The sequence below is a fragment of the Hordeum vulgare genome, chromosome 1H (assembly GCF_904849725.1).
Source record: "Hordeum vulgare subsp. vulgare chromosome 1H, MorexV3_pseudomolecules_assembly, whole genome shotgun sequence".
NCBI lineage: Eukaryota > Viridiplantae > Streptophyta > Magnoliopsida > Poales > Poaceae > Hordeum > Hordeum vulgare.
Genome location: NC_058518.1, coordinates 485,085,282 through 485,091,281, shown reverse-complemented (window position 1 = coordinate 485,091,281; position 6,000 = coordinate 485,085,282).

The window sequence follows — 6,000 nt, the reverse complement described above, 5'->3', positions numbered from 1 at the left end:
AGCAACAAGCAACAGCAACAGCAACATCACCAGCACCACCACCACCAGCAGCAATAGCAGCAGGAGCAACAACAACAACAACAACAACAACAACAACAACAACAACAACAACAACAACAACAACAGGAGACACATCAATAGCACAAGCGAGAATAATCGAATTTTTTGTATTAGTCACTTTTTTAGTTCTTCTTATTGGTAAACAAAGATATATACTGAAAAATATGTACTCTAAGGTAGAATGAATGAATGAAGAGCATTAATATCATCCCAAAGTAGAAATAAAACTTGATCCTATTGTTGGAAAACTTGCATACATACGTGTAGGGATTGCACTATTTTAATATGCAAGAACAAGTATATAGTAGCGTAATTTTCAGACAACGATATGATCTAGGAACGTATCAGTAAGTCAATTTAATTGGGGCTATCTCCCTCCAAACTATCCTTTTCCTTCAAGCCCTCTACACATGAGTCGTGCAGCTTGAGAATCGCCATTTGTGTGTGAGGTTGTTATCTGCATTCATGAGGACATTGAGGTAGATACAAAACTTGGCAAACCAACCGCCATTAACTCAAAATTAGGTTGTGCATAGACATGGAAACGGGAAGTGATAATGAATAGTTTACAGTTGGGAGTGACCATATGTAGATATGTTGGAGAAAATAAAAACCTTTGCAATGCTTCTCATCGAGATATGTTGCTGCATTGCATCCATGGATTTCTTGGACCATTATGAGCGAGTCACGCGGAATCTCTGAACACCAAGCAATTTTCCGTGGATAAAAAGGCATAGCCAACCAAAGCAATCTTTCAGTGTTGCCATGTATGGATTATTGTGACGGTCTTTCCCAATTCTCTGTAAATAAACCGGAAAACTCTCTCATTTTTTTAATTAATCGAAATTCTATTGGATTGACTTAAATAAACACTGTCACATGGACGAATAAGACTGGAGAAAATCCACAGCCAAAAATCAACTAAGCAACGAAAAAAGAGAAACATTAGCACCACCAAGAACAATAAAGAATTTTGTGCATAGTCACCTTTTCTTATCAGTAAACATAGATATATATTAACCCTCCTCAAAAAGATATTAAAACGGAAGCAAAAATAGAACATATGTACTCAAGGTAGAATGAATGAAGCGCGTTGCTATCATCCAAAAATAGAAAGAAGACTTAAACACATATTTTGTGGAGCTTGCATTGTTTAACAATATGCAAGAACCAATATATAACTATATATCACTGTAATTTTCAGACGACGATATGATTTGAACACGCACCGTTCATTCAATTTAACTGCAAATCTCTCTCTCACCCTCCCTCCCTCCCTCCCCCTCTCTCTCTCTCTCTTTCTCTAACCTCTTTTCTCTTTAAGCCCTCTACATGAATCGTGCAGCTCGAGCATTGCCATTTGTGTGTAAGGTTGTTGTCCGTATTCATGAGGATATGAAGGTAGATACAAAGCTTGCCAAACCAACCGCCATCAACTCAAAGTTAGGCTATGAATAGCGGAAATTCCCTTTGACTTAGAGGTGTATATGCATCAATGGTCTAAATAGACATGGATAGACGTGGATACGGAAAGTAATCATGAGCAGTTAGGAGTGACCATATTTATGTAGATACGCTAGAGACAACAAAAGATGCTTCTCATGGAGATATGTTGGCTGCATTGCATCCATCCATGGATATCTTGGGGCTTCGTGCGTGCGCGAGCCACGCGGTGTTAGTTAATCCTGTCGTTCGAAATAAACGTTCGTTTGATAGTTTTTAGGTTAGTTTGGGCCGCAACTTATGCGCGCCGTGCATGTAGGCTGCATGGGCCTATAGAGCGATGTGACCACATCCATCGAGGGCCATGCGTTTCGCTGGGAGGCTCCGCACGACGCGAGCTCGTGGGATGGCACGAGCAGTCCGGGTCGTGGCACGAAGGTAGGAACTACCGGCCGACATTTTCCCTTTGTAACCGAATAAATAGAGAAGGAAAAAACGAGAAAAGTCGCAAGTCTTACGTGACGCAAACAAGCTGTCATCGTCAACCTCCCACCTCGAGCAAGCAAAGAGCGAGAGAGCACGGGATCGGCGCGCTTTGCGTTGAGAAAACCCTAACAATTGGCATCCGAACTAAGGTTTAGGGGAGTTCAACGGCTATGTCCGGCGCTAGAGAGCGACCGGGCCAAGGGGCGGCAGCGGAGGCGGCGGTACAAGCGACGACGACACCCCTCAACGGAGCAAAGGGTGGGCCGAGCCGGTCGCCGACACCACCGCGGGAACGCATTCACGGGCGCAGCAGGGTGAGGCGGGAGCGTCGTGTGGTGATCCACGAAGGGGCAGCCACGGCGCGGGCGCCGTTCGTGCCGGGCGCCGGCACCACGTTCCCAACACTCACCTCGACAAACTACATCGAGTGGTCGCTCGTGATGAAGGTCCATCTGGAGTCCTGGGGGCTCTGGGACGCCATCGAGGGGAACGCGTTGCACGTCCGCGACGACAAGGCGGCGCTCGGCATCCTCTTCAGAGTTGCGCCTCCTGAGATGCTTGGCGTCCTCGTCATCAAGGAAACGGCGAAGGAGGCCTGGGACACGATCAAAGTCATGCGTATGGGGGTGCACCGGGTGCGCGAGGCAACCGCGCTGCGGCTGCGTGCTAAATTCGAGCAGATCACCTTCCGCGACGGCGAGACCCTCGACGCCTCCGGGATGAGGATCACCGGCCTCGTCAATCAGCTACGCACCCTCGGCGACAACCTGGAAGAGGTACGTGTGGTACAAAAACTCCTACGAGTTGTTCCTTCTTGCTACGCACGGATTGCCGTGGCGATCGAGACGCTACTCGATCTGAGGACCATCTCAGTCGAAGAGCTTATCGGGCGGTTGCGCACGGCCGAGGAGCGGTGCGGGGCGGCCAGGCCAGGCCGGCGGGGAGCTGCTCCTCACTGAACGACGGTGGGAGGCACGGCGCCAAGGACGCGAGTCCGGACAGGGCTCGGGCGGCAGCAACGGCAACGGAGGTCAAAACAACCGCCGGGGCAAGAACCAGAAGAAGGGAAACGACTCCCGCCCGCTGCAGGACGACGGGAACGCGGGTGGCGGGTCCGGCGGCCGCGGCGGCGGTGGCCGGGACATGAGTGGGGTGAAGTGCTACAACAGCAACAAATTTTGGCACATCTCCCGCAACTGCACCGAGCCACGCCGGGAATGCAAGGAGCAAGTGCATCTGGCGCAGGCAGAGCCACACGAGTCGGCGCTCCTCCTTGCGACCGCACACGAGAGCGTGCTGACCGCCGACGGTGCTGGTGATCACGTCCTGCTGAACGAAAAACTATCCCAGGCGCGTGCGGCGGCAGCGGACGATCGTTGCGACATGGCGTGGTACCTGGACACTGGGGCCAGCAACCATATGTCCGGGCGTCGGGACATCTTCGCCGAGCTGGACACCGGTGTGCGCGGGACGGTCAAGCTCGGCGACGGCTCGGCGGTCCACATCGAGGGCAAAGGGACGATCGTATTCCATTGCCGCAACGGTGAGCACCTTCTATTATCTGAGGTGTACTTCATACCCCGTCTCGGCAGCAACATCATCAGCATCGGGCAACTGGATGAGATCGCCTACGAGATCACGATCCATCACGGGGTACTCCAGCTACGTGAGCCGGGAGGGCGTCTCCTCTCTTGCGTGGAGCGCAACGTCGGGCGGCTTTACATCCTGCAACTGACGTCGGCTCGACCGGTGTGCCTCGCCGTGCACGGTGGTGAGGATGCGTGGCGATGGCACGCACGTTACGGCCATGTAAACTTCCGGGCACTACGCCAACTAGCCCGGGAAGACATGGTACACGGCCTGCCGTTGCTCGACGAGACCGATCGAGTCTGCGAGGCTTGTCTCACCGGCAAGCACCGACGCACGCCCTTCCCCAGTAAAGCACTGAATCGAGCTTCAACGCCCCTGGAGCTGGTCCACGCCGACCTGTGCGGTCCAATCAGTCCGCCCACGCCAGGAGGGAAACGCTATTTCCGTCTGCTAGTCGATGACCACAACACACACATGGGGCTGGTGCTGCTCGCAACGAAGGACGGGGCACAGGCGAGGCTACTTCTCAAACAACAACGCCAGAAATTGACACGTTGACGGAGACTTGCTTGCGTTGGTTTTTCCCTTGAAGAGGAAAGGGTGATGCAGCCCAAGAGCAGTCAGTATTTCCCTCAGTTTGAGAACCAAGGATCAATCCAGTAGGATAATCTCGTCAAGTCCAGAGTACCTGCGCAAACACAAAAGAGCTTGCACCCAACGCTATAAAGGGGTTGTCAATCCCTTCAAGATTGATTGCAAAGTGAGATCTGAAGGCGAAAAGTGCAACGAAGTAAAAGAGTAAGGCTGAAAATATGGTGTGAACTAGACCCGAGGGCCATAGTGTTCACTAGAGGCTTCTCTCAAAATAGCAAATATTACGGTGGGTGAACAAATTATTGTCGAGCAATTGATAGAACCGCGCAAAGTCATGACGATATCTAAGGCAATGATCATACATATAGGCATCACGTCCGAGACAAGTAGACCGATACTTTCTGCATCTACTACTATTACTCCACACATCGACCGCTATCCAGCATGCATCTAGTGTATTGAGTTCATGACGAACAGAGTAACGCCTTAAGCAAGATGACATGATGTAGAGGGATAAACTCAAACCAATGATGAAAACCCCATCTTTTTACCATTGATGACAACAACACGATGCGTGCCTCGCTACCCCTTCTGTCACTGGGTGAGGTCACCGCATGGTATGAACCCAAAACCAAGCACTTCTCCCATGGCAAGAGTCATAGATCAAGTTGGCCAAACAAAACCCACAACTCGAAGAGAATTACAAGGATATGAAATCATGCATAAGAGAGATCAGAAGAAACTCAAATAAGATTCATAGATAATCTGATCATAAATCCACAATTCATCGGATCTCGACAAACACACCGCAAAAGAAGATCACATCGGATAGATCTCCATGAAGATCATGGAGAGCTTTGTATTGAAGATTCAAGAGAGAGAATAAGCCATCTAGCTACTAGGTATGGACCCGTAGGTCTATGGTGAACTACTCACGCATCATCGGAGAGGTCATGGTGTTGATGAAGAAGCCCTCCGTATCCGAATCCCCCCTCCGGCAGGGCACGAAAACCTGCCCCAGATGGTATCTTGCGGAGACAGAAGCTTGCGGCGGCAGAAAAGTACTTTCGATGATCTCCTGATTTTTTCTGGAATTTTTGGGAATATATAGGCGAAAGACCAAGGGCAGAGGAGGCCCAGGGAGCCCACAAGCCTGGGAGGCGCCCCCCCCCCAGCCGTGGCTAGGGGGCTTGTGGGGTCCCTGGTGGCCCCCTGCCTTGGTTCTCAAGTTCCCCGATCGTCTTCTGTTTCAGAAAAAATCTTTTTGGAAGTTTTGTTCCGTCTCGACTCCGTTTAAAATCCTCCTCTGAAAAGGGTCAAAAACACGGAAAAAACAGGAACTGGCACTTGGCACTGAGTTAATAAGTTAGTCCCAAAAAAGATATAAAAGGCATACAAAACATCCAAAGTTTGACAAGATAATAGCATGAAACCATCAAAAATTATAGATACGTTGGAGACGTATCAAGCATCCCCAAGCTTAACTCCTGCTCGTCCTCGAGTAGGGAAGTGATAAAGACTAAATTTTTTATGTGGAATGCTACCTAGCATAGTTGTCCTTTGTAACTTCTTTCATGTGACATGAATGTTCAGATCCATAAGATTCAAAACAATAGTTTGCTATTGACATGAAAACAATAATACTTCAAGCAAACTAGCAAGGTAATCATGAACTTTCAAAATAACAAGGCCAAGGAAAGTTATCCCTACAAAATCATATAGTCTGGCTATGCTCCATCATCCTCACACAACTAATTTAAATCATGCACAACCCCGGTATTGGCCAAGTAATTGTTTTCGCACTCTTACTTTCTCAAACTTTTTATA